Source organism: Oncorhynchus tshawytscha, linkage group LG27 (genome assembly GCF_018296145.1).
Source record: "Oncorhynchus tshawytscha isolate Ot180627B linkage group LG27, Otsh_v2.0, whole genome shotgun sequence".
Classification (NCBI taxonomy): Eukaryota; Metazoa; Chordata; class Actinopteri; order Salmoniformes; family Salmonidae; genus Oncorhynchus; species Oncorhynchus tshawytscha.
This window is the reverse complement of record NC_056455.1, coordinates 17830611-17845030: the sequence shown is the minus strand read 5'-3', so window position 1 is coordinate 17845030 and position 14420 is coordinate 17830611. Positions and strand designations below refer to the sequence as shown.

The 14420-nt window shown below is 41.1% G+C and overlaps 1 pseudogene; it reads right to left on the bottom strand.

Annotated features, from left to right (window-relative positions):
* Positions 1-247: 247 nt before the first annotated feature.
* On the bottom strand, positions 248-11931 carry LOC112234045 (annotated as a pseudogene).
* Positions 11932-14420: the final 2489 nt, after the last annotated feature.

The following is a 14420-nucleotide window of genomic DNA, read 5'->3' as shown; positions in this document are numbered from 1 at the left end:
GACACATTGACTCTGTGCCGGAACCCCCTGTATATAGCCCGGGTATTGTTATTTACTGCTGCTCTTTAATTATTTGTTTTTCTTATCTCATACTTTTTTTTGTTGGTATTTTCTTAAAACTGCATTGTTGGTTAAGGGTTTGTAAGTAAGCATGTCACTGTAAGGTACCTGTTGTATCTAGCGCATGTGACAAATAAAAATGCATTTGATCTACCTACTGCTACCCTTTGGTTTCCTATCCAGGGTTTTAACCAAGCCCAACCTATCATGAGAATGATTGTTTAGAGATCTCCACTTAAAAATGGGTAGGTGTAACATATATCATATATCATTTAGGTCTATATAGCATACGCACAGTCAACAGCTATTGTTTCAATTCAAGCCTCGATTCAACTAAAAATAGACAATACATATAGGACTTCGGATTCAAGTTCTGTTTGATTTCAAATGTAATAATATTTAGTGATATTGAATTGTGTTTGGTTGTAAACGCAAGCAAATATACAGTCGTGGCCAAAAGTTTTTGAGAATGACACAAATATTAACTTTCACAAAGTCTGCTGCCTCAGTGTCTTTAGATATTTTTGTCAGATGTTACTATGGAATACAGAAGTATAATTACAAGCATTTCATAAGTGTCAAAGGCTTTTATTGACAATTACATGAAGTTGATGCAAAGAGTCAATGTTTGCAGTGTTGACCCTTCTTTTTCAAGAACTCTGCAATCCACCCTGGCATGCTGTCAATTAACTTCTGGACCACATCCTGACTGATGGCAGCCCATTCTTGCATAATCAATGCTTGGAGTTTGTCAGAATGTGTGTTTTTTTTTTTGTCCACCCGCTTCTTGAGGATTAACCACAAGTTCTCAATGGGATTAAGGTCTGGGGAGTTTCCTGGCCATGGACCCAAAATATCGATGTTTTGTTCCCCGAGCCACTTAGCTATCACTTTTGCCTTATGGCAAGGTGCTCCATCATGCTGGAAAAGGCATTGTTCGTCACCAAACTGTTCCTGGATGGTTTGGAGAAGTTGCTCTCGGAGAATGTGTTAGTACCATTCTTTATTCATGGCTGTGTTCTTAGACAAAATTGTGAGTGAGCCCACTCCCTTGGCTGAGAAGCAACCCCACACATGAATGGTCTCAGGGTGCTTTACTGTTGGCATGACACAGGACTGATAGTAGCACTCACCTTGTCTTCTCTGGACAAGTTTTTTTTCCGGATGCCCCAAACAATCGTTAAGGGGATTCATCTGAGAAAATGACTTTACCCCAATCCTCAGCAGTCCAATCCCTCTACCTTTTGCAGAATATCTGTCTGTCCTTGATGTTTTTCCTGGAGAGAAGTGGCTTCTTTGCTGCCCTTCTTGACACCAGGCCATCTTCCAAACGTCTTCGCCTCACTGTGCGTGCAGATGCACTGCCTGCTGCCATTCCTGAGAAAGCTCTGTACTGGTGGTGCCCCGATCCCACAGCTACCTTGTCAAAGTTTCTCTGTTTCTTATCAACCATGAGATCCTCCATTTCACTCTGCAGTCTCTGCTTAGTCTTTTCCAGTGAAGCACATTTTATGTTCACCGCCTCAATTTGTTCCTCAGCCTCTTGGAGACGTTGGGCAAGCTTTTTCCTGCGGAAAGTGAGACCCTTTTTCATTATCATGCATAGGGTAACTTATGACAAACAAGTAGAACATCTATAAAAAGTTGGCAATTACTTGGCCTCTTCAAGTTCCTCAGTGTGCTGGATGGCATCAGTCTCATACTTGGTTCTCCACAGAGTTACCTCACTGTTGGCCTTGGACATGCTACGCTGCAGCTCAGCCTTGGACTCCTGTTCTTCCTGAAATTGTTCTCGGAGGAGGTCGCAGTCGTGACGTGCTGATTGTAAACTATGGGCCAGGACATTCTTAGCCTTGGGATGAAAACAACATACACTGAGTGTACAAAACATTTCTTTCCATGACATAGACTGACCAGGTGAATCCCTGGTGAAAACTATGATCATTTATTGATGTCACTTGTTAAATCCTCTTCAATCAGTGTAGAGGAAGTGGACGAGACAGGTTAAAGAAGGATTTTTAAGCCTTGAGACAATTGAGACATGGATTGTGTATGTGTGCCATTCAGAGGGTGAATGGGCAAGACAAAATATTTAAGTGCCTTTGAACGGGGTATGGTTGTAGGTACCAGGCTGTCCTGAGGGCAAAAGCAGGGGCTGCAACTCAATATTAGGAAGGTGTTCCTAATTTTTGGGATACTCAGTGTAAAGTAGGTCTTGAGTATAGTAAGATTTTCAATGTATTCAATGTAGTATGGTAACAATATTAGGTGATCTTACTTTCATTACCTCATCAAAATGTCTCTTCAGGTCATCAATTTGTGTTGTAAGTAAGCATTTCACTGTAAGGTCTACACCTGTTGTATTCGCCGCACGTGACAAATAAACTTTGATTTGATGTGAACCCATGCTTGGCTCTTGTCAGTTGTGAAATGAGACCTTCCTTCTCCTCCATTGTCTGATTAAATTCCCCTACAAGATAAAATTAGAATATGTGTTAAGGTAGTTTTTATGTTTGTTTCTCCTCCACATTTAAAATAGAAGGATGTTTAATGATTAAAATTACCATTCTCAGTTTGGAGACGGGCCTTTTGATTACTGATATCATTGAGATGACGTACATTCTCCTCTGTCTTGGTCTTTAACTTGATTAGCTTACCCTCAAGAGAGAGGCACATTTTTTCAAGGTTAACCTGTATTGTAATAATATTGAGATTTTGTCAAATTAACCATGAAAGCATAGGTTACAATTTGATGCTATTTGTACTTTTTATGATACCTTGGATTTGGCCACAGCTTCCATATTGCTGGCCGAGTCATCTATTTCCATCTTGTATTCACTCTTCTCCTTCTCCAGTTTCTGCTTAACTCTCTGGATGTTGTCAATTTGTTCTCCCAGTTCTGCCATACTGTCGGTCTGCTTCTTGAGAAGAGTGGCAGCGATGGACTAGTAATGCAAGGTGGACTCCTCCAGGCCTCGCCGCAGCTCCCGAAACTCAGCCTCACACTTCTTGTTCCTCTCAATTTGAGAAGCAGTGGCTCCACCAGCCTCTTCAAGCCTCTCACTGATCTCCTCAAGTTCCCTGGAGAGATCAGACCTCTGCCTCTCTATCTTGACACAAGCAGAGTGCTCAGCCTCAATTTCTTATTCGAGTTCCTCAATACGAGTCTTGAGAGAAAACACACCATTTTAAACCAAAGAAGTTTGAGCTAATAATTTGAAAGATATTTAATGTTTTACTATATTACATTGTGTTCCTTAATCTTCTTTTGAAGCTTGGAGCTCAGTGTTAGTTCATCCTCAATTTTGCTTTGCAGCTGGGCTGTTTCAAGTCTTTTCTGCAAAGGGGAAATATATTGAGTACATTTGACCACAACAGAGGAAATCTTGCTTATTACTTCAGCAGTTTCTGATTTTACTTCTTGAGTTTTTCATCTGACTGCGGCTTTTCATTCTCCAGATCCATTATGGCTTCATGTGTCAGTTTCACATCACACTCAAGCTTTCTCTTGGCTCTCTCAAGGTCTATGCGAATCGTCTTCTCTTGACCCAGAGAACCCTCAGGCTGTGGTATGAAAACAAGTAGAAATAGAATTAAGTTAAATCATTACAATGCAATCATTTTTTCTACTATTAAGGTGTTACTCACATCATCCACTTGTTGTTCAAGCATAGCTTTTGCTTTTGTCAGAGTGTTGACTTTGTCCTCTTCTGCCTGGAGATCATCAAGGGTCTGCTGATGTGACTCTTGGAGGCCTTTCTTCTCCTTGGTCAACTTGGAATGTCTCTCATCCTGACCAAACATCTCCTCTGTTCGGTTTTTAACCTGCAATGGCATAGTGATGTTAGTAAAATACCTGCAAAGAGGATGATGGATACTGCAACTTCATATAAAAATGCAAACCTTGTTTTCAGTGGCATGCTTCTCCTTCTCCACTTTGGCCAAGGTGAGCTCTAAGTTATCAATATCTTTCTTCAGCTCAGAGCACTCATCCTCCAGCTTCCTCTTATTGGCAGTCAGCTCAGAATTGATTTTGTCTTCATCCTCCAGTCTCTCGGTCAACTCTTTCAGTTTGGCTTCAAGCTGTATTTTGCTTTTAAAGAAAGCCTCACATCTCTCCTCTGCATCCAAAAGAGTTTCGGAATCCTAGGAAAACTGATTGCCTAATGGAACACTTCTTAAACACTACACTACACCCGATATGTTTAAAAGCAATGATAGTTCATGTTGACAATTCCAATAGCACTTACAGATTGAACTTGTGACATGAGGTTTTGTTTCTCCACGAACAGAGAAACATCTTCTCCTCCAGTTCCTTTCTCTTGGCCACTGCCTTTGCCAGGTCCTCCTTACATGTGATGAAGTCCTCCTTCATCTTCTCCACCTCCTTTTCACTATCTGCACTCTTCAGAAGGGGCTTGATCTTGAAGTACAGCTTTATCAATGGCCAGTGTTTCACGTTCATGAATAAGCGGTGGTTGTATTGCAGAATGAACACACAGTCTCTGAAAAAGAGGTAATTGTAATGCCATATTATTGACCAGTTCTAATGTTCTAAGCATGTACTTTGTTTTAAAGATAAGGATACAAATATTTCAACTGATGGGTTGTCTTACTTCTTTATAGCCAGCTGAGAATTCTTTTCTCATGAGGTACCCACGGCACAGTGCTTGAGTGCCTGTCACCAGAGAGGCCAGTTTTTCATCTCGCAACTCCTCAAGAGTGCCCAGCAGACCGGCTTTAAAAAAAGACCTGCAATAACATGGCTTACTGAGACACAGATGCTGGCTTACTGAGACACAGATGTATGTGTATATACAGTGCCCTCTGTAATTATTGGGACAGTGACACTTTTTCTTAGAAGTGTTAAGAAACATATTATATTCTTATTTACAGTAGAAGTGACTCCAAAATTACATAATACATGATTTACCATTTATTTCTATTGGGCACAAAATAATCTGAAACACAACCAAAACAAACAGCAAATGTATCCAACAAATTGTACAGTCACAAGCTTGATGTAGTCATTGCGTGCTAGAAATATGGGACCAAATACAACACTTTTGACTACTTTAATACACGTATAAGTGAATTTGTCCCAATACTTTTGGTCCCCTGACATAGGGGAGTGATGTAATTTCTCAATTATTTCAAATCGAGAGTTTTGGAGTATAGAGCCAAAATAAGAAAACGCTTGACTATCCCAAAAATTACTGAGAGCACTGTATTAACACCATGTGAAAATCAGCAGAGATTAACTGCTATGTGGTTTTGCTAACAAGAGCATGTTTATAAAGTAATTGGATCATCACCTTGGTATGTCCAAACTTATATTGTGTGTGATCAGGATCAATTGATCCAAGAAGCTTCTCTGAAGCTTTCTTGCCATTGATGAACTGTCCTTCTGGGATACCACTGGAATTCAATATTCTGTATCTGTCAGATTACAGAAAACGCAATGGCAGGCATAAGAGATTATTTAAATACCAAATTAATCTTGTGGTAGTTAAATTATGAGAATAAAGGTTTCCCTCTGCTTAAAGTCAGCATGTATAATCCTGCTTGGGAACCCCTTCCTGCAGATTGTCACGACTTCCGCTGAAGTTGGCCCCTCTCCTCTCACCGGCTTTCTAGCCATCGCCGCTCCATTTTTCATGTATCCATTTGTTTTGTCTTGTTCCATGCACACCTGGTTTTCATTCCCCAATCACACTACATGTATTTATTCCTCTGTTCCCCTCATGTCTTTGTGTGAGATTGTTTTGTGTTACATGTCTATGTTGATGCGCTTTACTGGTATGCGTTTATTCCGTGTTTTCTTTCACGGGGTATATTATTGTGTTTATACAATATTACTGTGACTGTTTCCCCTTCTGCACTTTTGCATTGGCTGGTGGTTTCGACGCAGTGGCGGCCGTCTGTTGGTTTCTCCTGCCTAAATAAAGTGTGCGCCTGTTCACAACTCTCTGCTCTCCTGTACCTGACTCCGCTCCCAATACGCACGCCACTGACACAGATCCTGATACCCTCCAGCACACAGTTACAGCGCAGCTGATGAATAACCAGATGATTATCCATAATACCTGTATTCGATAGAAGTTAATGAAAAACATCACACACCTGGCCAAGGCTTTCGACTCTGTCAATCACCACATTCTTATTGGCAGACTCAACAGTCTTGGTTTCTCTAATGACTGCCTCGCCTGGTTCAACAACTACTTCTCTGATAGAGTTCAGTGTGTCAAATCGGAGGGCCTGTTGTCCGGATCTCTGGCAGTCTCTATGGGGGTGCCACAGGGTTCAATTCTTTGGCCGACTCTCTTCTCTGTATACATCAATGATGTCGCTCTCGCTGCTGGTGATTCTCTGATCTACCTCTACGCAGACAACACCATTCTGTATACTTCTGGCCCTTCTTTGGACACTGTGCTAACGAACCTCCAGACGAGCTTCAATGCCATACAACTCTCCTTCCGTGGCCTCCAACTGCTCTTAAATATAAGTAAAACTAAATTCATGCTCTTCAACCGATCACTGCCCGTACCTGCCCGCCCGTCCAGCATCACTACTCTGGACGGTTCTGATTTAGAATACGTGGACAACTACAAATACCTAGGTGTCTGGTTAAACTGTAAACTCTCCTTCCTGACTCACATTAAGCATCTCCAGTCCAAAATTAAATCTAGAATCGGCTTCCTTTTTCGCAACAAAGCATCCTTCACTCATGCTGCCAAACATACCCTCGTAAAACTGACCATCCTACTGATCCTCGACATTGGCGATGTCATTTATAAAATAGCCTCCAACACTTTACTCAACAAATTGGATGCAGTCTATCACAGTGCCAACCGTTTTGTCACCAAAGCCCCATATACTACCCACCACTGTGACCTGTACGCTCTTGTTGGCTGGCCCTCACTTCATATTCTTCGCCAAACCCACTGTCTCTAGGTCATCTACAAGTCTCTGCTAGGTAAAGCCCCACCTTATCTTAACTCACTGGTCACCATAGCAGCACCCACTCGTAGCATGCGCTCCAGCAGGTATATCTCACTGGTCACCCCCAAAGCCAATTCCTCGTTTGGCCGCCTTTCCTTCCAGTTCTCTGCTGCCAATGACTGGAAAGAACTGCAAAAATCACTGAAGCTGTAGACTCATATCTCCCTCACTAGCTTTAAGCACCAGCTGTCAGAGCAGCTCACAGATCACTGCACCTGTACATAGCCCATCTGTAAACAGCCCATTCAACTACCTCATCCCCGTACTGTATTTATTTATTTATCTTGCTCCTTTGCACCCCAGTATCTCTACTTGCACATTCATCTTCTGCACATCTACCATACCAGTGTTTAATTGCTATATTGTAATTTACCTCGCCACTATGGCCTAATTATTGCTTTACCTCCCTTATCTTTCCTCATTTGCACTCACTGTATATAGACTTTTTGTTTTATTTTTTTCTACTGTATTTTTGACTGTATGTTTTGTTTATTCCATGTGTAACTATGTGTTGTTGTATGTGTCGAACTGCTTTGTGTCAGAGTCGTGTGTATAGGTGGCAGGGAAGTCAGGCGCAGGAGAATCAATTAGTGGAATGGAGTTGTTTAATGACTTTAAACAAAACATAACTTCAAAACTATGAATAATATAAAACAAAGTGGGTACAAGGACCCGTCGAGCACCAATACAAACAACACAAAATCTGAACAACAAACAATCTCTGACAAAGACATGAGGGGAAACAGAGGGTTAAATACATAACATATAATGAATGGGATTGAAACCAGGTGTGTTGGAAGACAAGACAAAACCAATGGAAAATGAAAAATGGATCAATGATGGCTAGAAGACCGGTGACGTCAACCGCCGAGCTCGGCCCGAACAAGGTGAGGCATCGACTTCGGCAGAAGTCACACTGCTTTGCTTTATCTTGGCCAGGTCGCAGTTGTAAATGAGAACTTGTTCTCAACTAGCCTACCTGGTTAAATAAAGGTGAAATAAATAAAAAATTAAGAAATAGTGCCATATTTTTGTCTTGGATAGCAGCTTCCTCAATTAATGTCACAAATCAAATATTTTCAGTGTTTTCCTCTGTAAAGTCCTGTGGTAAGATCTCTTTGTTGGACTTCTAACAAGAATAGTTATCTGTCAGCAGAGCAGTACCTGGTGTCTTTAGTTCATTAGGAATCAGGCAACAACGTGAGGGTGATTGCTCCTCAAGGTGGTCTTTAACTTGCCAAGATTTTCCTGTGGAGAAGAGTATTGTCGTTAGAATTACACATCTCCTTAAATATTAGTTGATATAAATGTCATATTAGTTGAATATACTGATTAGGTATTAATGTACCCTGAAAACAGCAGAGATCGCCTGGAAAGAGACACCTTTCTGCTTCTTCCTCCTTTCTTTTTCTCGCCGCCACCAGCATCTTCATAAAGAAGAGACATTTACTCTACCAACAAATGACAATCAATGTAGAATTTACTCATTACCATCCCACTGGGCACACTGATTGTAATCAATGTTATTTCTATGTCATTTCAATGAAATTGTGTTGAACGGGTCCTTGTTCTTGTCCAGCCAGCCAGTGAGACTGTAGTCCACATTACCAGCATAGTGCACTACGGTGAAGTGGGCCTCAGGTTTGCCTTTGATCGTCTTTGGCTTTTGGAAAGCTTGGTTCTTTCCAAGATGCTGGTCGTAGAGTTTGTTCTTGAAGGTAGTGTCTGAAGACTTGGGGAACATGCACTCCTCTTCAAGGGTGGAGAAGATGCCCAATGGCTGTTGATGAAATCATTCTTACTTGAGGTATGGGAATTGATAAAAAAATGACATTGCAAATGACTGAAAGTGGGTTATTAACATTTTAACATACCTTCTCACTAAGCTCAATACGGGCAGCCAAGTCCATACCAAAGTCAATGAACTCCCAGTCTATTCCTTCCTTCTTGTATTCCTCTTGTTCCAGCACAAACATGGTGGGGTTAAGAAACGGTTGCAGTTTCTCATTAGTGAAGTTAATACAGAGCTGCTCCAAGCTGTTGTACTGAGTTACAAAAATCAAACCGTTTATATGGTTGTTCACCACTGAAGATGGCAGTCTTAACATAGCTGCATTTAAGGTTGCTTAATGATGTTTTAAAATACATTTTAGAAAGATAAGTACAAAGAAATTAACTCACATCAAAGATTTCAAACCCGGTGATTTTCAACACTCCTATATAGAATTGTCTTGCCTGTATCGTATCGAGCATCTTGTTTATTCTGATGACCATCCATAAGAACATCTTCTCATAGATTGACTATGCCAGGGTGTCAACTGAATTGACTATCTGACCAGCATGTAATGAATAATGATGAAAACAGTCAACAGGATATTAAATCTACTTGACCTGTTGAATATAATACCTGTTGAACTGTCTGCCCCTTGGTGACAAACTCATTCCCGACCTTCACTCTGGGGTAGCAGAGGGCTTTCACTAATTCAGCAGAGTTCAGGCCCAAGAGAAAAGCGACTTTGTCTGCAACTGGTGGATAAATATGATGATGAGTTATGAGCTGATGATGTGTGTCTTGAGATTTGATCATTTAAGTCCAAAACATTTGATAAAACTAAGATATCTTACCCTCAGTGCAGTCAGGCTCTGCCTGTTCCTCACGCTGCTTCTGCCTGAACTTCAAGTTCCCATAATGCATCACAGCACCAGTCAGCTTGTAGATGGCCAACTTCTCATCATGGTTGAAGCCCAAGATACCAATGGCATCCTACATAATTGAAAAACTTTAGCATTTACTATAACATGCAAGATTAATGTTTAATGAAAATAATTGCAAAACAAAATAATTTACTTCTCGCATCTGTGGCCACCAGCTCTTCTTTGTCGTCAATGCTGGCCACAGTGATCTGACCCTGACTGATCATTGTGAAATCCTACGGGTTTGTCATGATTAGAAGCATTTCTGTCAAAGAATAAAACAATTATTATTTTGTGGATTATAATTTATGGACATTGTTGTATGGGGTTGATAAATAAGGGCAAATCAAGTCTGACATTTCAAATTGGAAATTACAAACTTTAGAAATCTTTTAAAAACTCAAATACTATACAAGTTTGCATTTTCTGCTGTGCAGGAAAATTCTCAGCAACAAAATAGTGATCAAATTAAGATCCCACATCTGTAGCAAATTTCATGAAGGATTTTGCAAATAATTCTGGAAGGTTCATATTCACATGATATTCTTACTGTACCTATAAGTGCTGGTTTGTGATTTGTCATGATCTGATAGTAGATATGGTAGCTCCTTTCCTCTAACAGTTGGAATGTCACTCTGGACTTTTCCAATAAATCTAGACAGAGCAATAGTACATAGATGATGAATACTAGTTACAGGTGATCAATGTAAAGGTCATGAAATTCAAGAGAACAAGACGTACATGTTTCAAAATCAGCAGAAGCCAGTTTTCCTGTGGTTCCGAAGTGAATTCTGATGAATTTACCCTGTTGAAATGGAATACACATTTCTGTTTAATTAAATATCTCCTATTTCCATTCCAAGTAAAGAGAAGCTTTGAGGAAAGTTACTTACAAAATGAGAGGAGTTGTCATTCCTCACTGTCTTGGCATTTCCAAAGGCCTCCAGCAGAGAGTTGTCTGAACTGATTTAATCTTCCAGTGTGCCCTGGGAGCCACATTCCATTACATACATCTGAACATCTCTTACAGTACTTGCCTTTACAGTATTCATTGTCATCTCTGCCTTACCTGTATCTTGCCAGTTTGCTCCTTCTTTTCAGTACCTCCAGCCACTGCGATTGTCACAGAATACTGGATAACACGTTTTGTTTTGACAGTCTTTCCTGCACCAGATTCTCCACTGTAAACACAGTGTGATTTTGACATTTTTGATATTGAACCATCCAATTATTTTCATCTGAATATTTAGAGATTCTCAAAACAAATGTAATTCACTCACGTAATCAGGACAGACTGACACTCACTATCTGTAGGTTAAGTGGAAACATACAAGTAATACTGGTATTTCTGCAATATCATCCACTGTGGCGAAGTTAAACCCCTCAGGTGCCTGACACTCCTTGAGGTTGCCTTAATAATGACCAGCTTAAAGAATTCAAAATTATAACTTACCTGTAAGCATATTTTGATATGCATTATCGGAAACAGAGAAGATGTTTGGTGGGGCCGCCATACGCTTTTTGCCTCTGTAGGCTGTCACCACCGATTGGTCGTACACTGGGAGCCACTTGTAGGGGGGTTCACAGTAGCACAGAACAGCCCGGAGTAGGTCTATAATGACAAATCATGTTATGTTACATGACATGAGAGAGTCCTAAACAAACAAAAGCCCTACGTACATAGATCATCAATGCTGAACAACAATATTTGAGGTTATACAGCACAGAGGGCTCGTTGAGGTAGGTCATCATGGCCATGTCCTCCATCTTATCATACTTTGGAGGATCCATCTGATAAACGTCCTCTTCATGGTTACCGTCTAAAAAAGGGCATTTAAAATGATGACACACCATGCAATGAAAAGTGATTAATGCTTTTAACATTGTAGATATTAAAATAATTATATTTGAAGTCAACTAAGTCAGATTTGCAATGGTAAAGTTTTTAACTAATTGGATAGATACAACAGGACCCAGCTCTCCATCCCCACATTTCACTTTGCAACCTTGTCTGTTCTGGAAGACTCCTTTAATGGACAGATCCTTGACACCTGGCACGAAGCAGGCGTTCTTGGCATTAAAGTGCCAGGTCTGAGCCTCAACCCTCTCCTTCTCAGGCTTGCGGAGAGAGATGGCGGCTGCTCCAAAAGCGGCCATCTCCTCGTCCGAGCTCATGATGGCAGTTCACTGATTTATCCAGATATTCATATGAAAACAAAACATACTACTTTTATTGTGCTGCTTTGTAAAATTGTGTGAAAAATGTTTTCATGTAATATCATATCATCATATAGTCGTCAAATGTCTTTCTGCCTTAACTTACCGTCCTCACACCCAATAGAATGTACACCAGTTACAGTGTGCTTCCATCCTGCAAAAGAAACACAAAAAGCGCTATCATCAGAGTGTTAGTAAAGGCGAATAAGTGGCTAGTGTCTTTATCCATTTACTCCATGGTCCTGATGCTTGATCCCAGTTAAACGAAGTGCAGGACTCTGCTCCCTGAACCTAACTTTGGATTGAAGACAGGCTGAGAAGGGAAATGCATAGGCTCTTACTGCTGGTTAGCCTACTAGATGCCAGGCCTCTCAGTGAAGAACACGGCACAGTTGTGGTCCTTTTATGAAGATGAATGTGCTGGTCGGACAAAAAATGGCCCTCTGAATTTGGCCATGTAATTCTATCCAAATCTCAAGTCACATGATCAATTTCTGCTCAACTTACATATGGAGCAGGATCTTCAAGTGGTAATGGGGACGTGTGACCAGCAACAGGTGATGTTTCTCAATCTCTATTTTTACATGCCTTCGATCCTGTCAAACCATGCTGTTAGCTATTAACATGCATTAATTATCCTTCTGTACTGTATCTCAATTTTAGGTTACAGCGTTTCTGTTATTCGGGGACAGTTGTAAAACATTTTAATACACTGTGTTATTAGCAGTGTTGATTTGGAGGGTGAAGGTGTCATTGTGTGTATTTCCGGCTGTAAAAGGTGTACCTTACATCACTTAATCACCACTACCCACTGGGTACACACTGGTTGAATCAACATTGTTTCCACGCCACGTGAACCAACGTGGAATTGACAGTGAATTGACGTCTGTGCCCAGTGGGTAGTGACTTCAAAATCCCTCTTCACCTAGTTGTATATCCTTGAGGAACAGATGACCTTTAGGCAACCTTCAAGTTCTGCAACTTGGATACCTGTGGGTTCCTGGAGTAATTTCACAAAATGTTTATTAGTTTGAGTAAACTCAAATCACTCAACCATCTGTGTCACTAATTAAATCAACTCATCTTTATTCAATTACATCTGATTTGTTTGCTAGTTTCCTTGTGCGCGTAAACTGTAGTGAACCTTTGTTACAGCAGTGTCCTATGGCTTGAGAGGGGATTCACACAAATCTTCCCCATCAGCTGCTTCCGTTGGAGGGGGCAGATGTGGCTCCCAGCTGGTATTTTCTGTGGCTGGCCACTTATCCAAACTGTTTCTCCTAGACCAGTATATCACTGTCAAAGCTCTCTTGACATAATGCCAAATGTTTGAATCGTGATAAACTGGAAGAAGCTTGGTTTGACATTCTACATCTTCTGTGGAGGACACTGTAGGTTGTTTACTGCTACAGCTGTAGGATCTTAATTTGATCACCCTGATGCAGGATAGGTTCCTGCAATGCATGACATTTAAAACTTCTAGTGTATTTGAGGTTTAAAAAGGCTTCTTAAGTTTGTAATAACCATTTAGAAAAATGTCCCTTACAAAAATTGGATTAACTCCTACAATAATGTCCATGAATTATAATCCACATAAAACACTTCATGAACAAAAGTATGTGGACACCTGTTTGTCCAACATCTTATTCCAAAATCATGGGCATTAATATGGAGTTGGTCCCCTCTTTGCTGTTATAACAGCCTCCAATCTTCTGGGAAGGCTTTCCACTAGATGTTGGAACATTACTGCGGAGACTTGCTTCCATTCGGGCCCACAAGAGCATTAGTGAGGTCAGGCACTGATGTTGGGCGATTAGGCCTGGCTCGCAGTTGGCGTTCCAATTCATCCCAAAGGTGTTTGATGGGGTTGGGGCAGGGCTCTGTGCAGGCCAGTCAAGTTCTTCCACACCAATCACGACAAACCATTTCTGTATGGACATAGCTTTGTGCACAGAGGCATTGTCATGCTGAAACAGGAAAGGGCCTTCCCCAAACTGTTGCCACAAAGTTGGAAGCTCAGAATCGTCTAGAATGGCATTGTATGCTGTAGTGTGAAGATTTCCCTTCACTTGAACTAAGGGCCTATCCTGAACCATGAAAACAGCCCTAGACCATTATTCCTCCTCCACCAAACTTTACAGTTGGCACTATGCATTGGGGCAGGTAGCGTTCCCCTGGCATCCGCCAAACCCAGATTAGTCCGTTGGACTGCCAGATGGTGAAGCGAGATTCATCACTCCAGAGAACACGTTTCCACTGAGTCCAATGGCGGCGAGCTTTACACCACTCCAGCCGACGCTTGGCATTGCGCATGGTGATCTTAGGCTTGTCTATGGCTGCTCGGCCATGGAAACCCATTTCATGAAGCTCCCGACAAACAGTTGTTGTGCTGACATTACTTCCAGAGGCAGTTTGGAACTCAGTAGTGAGTGTTGCAACCGAGGACA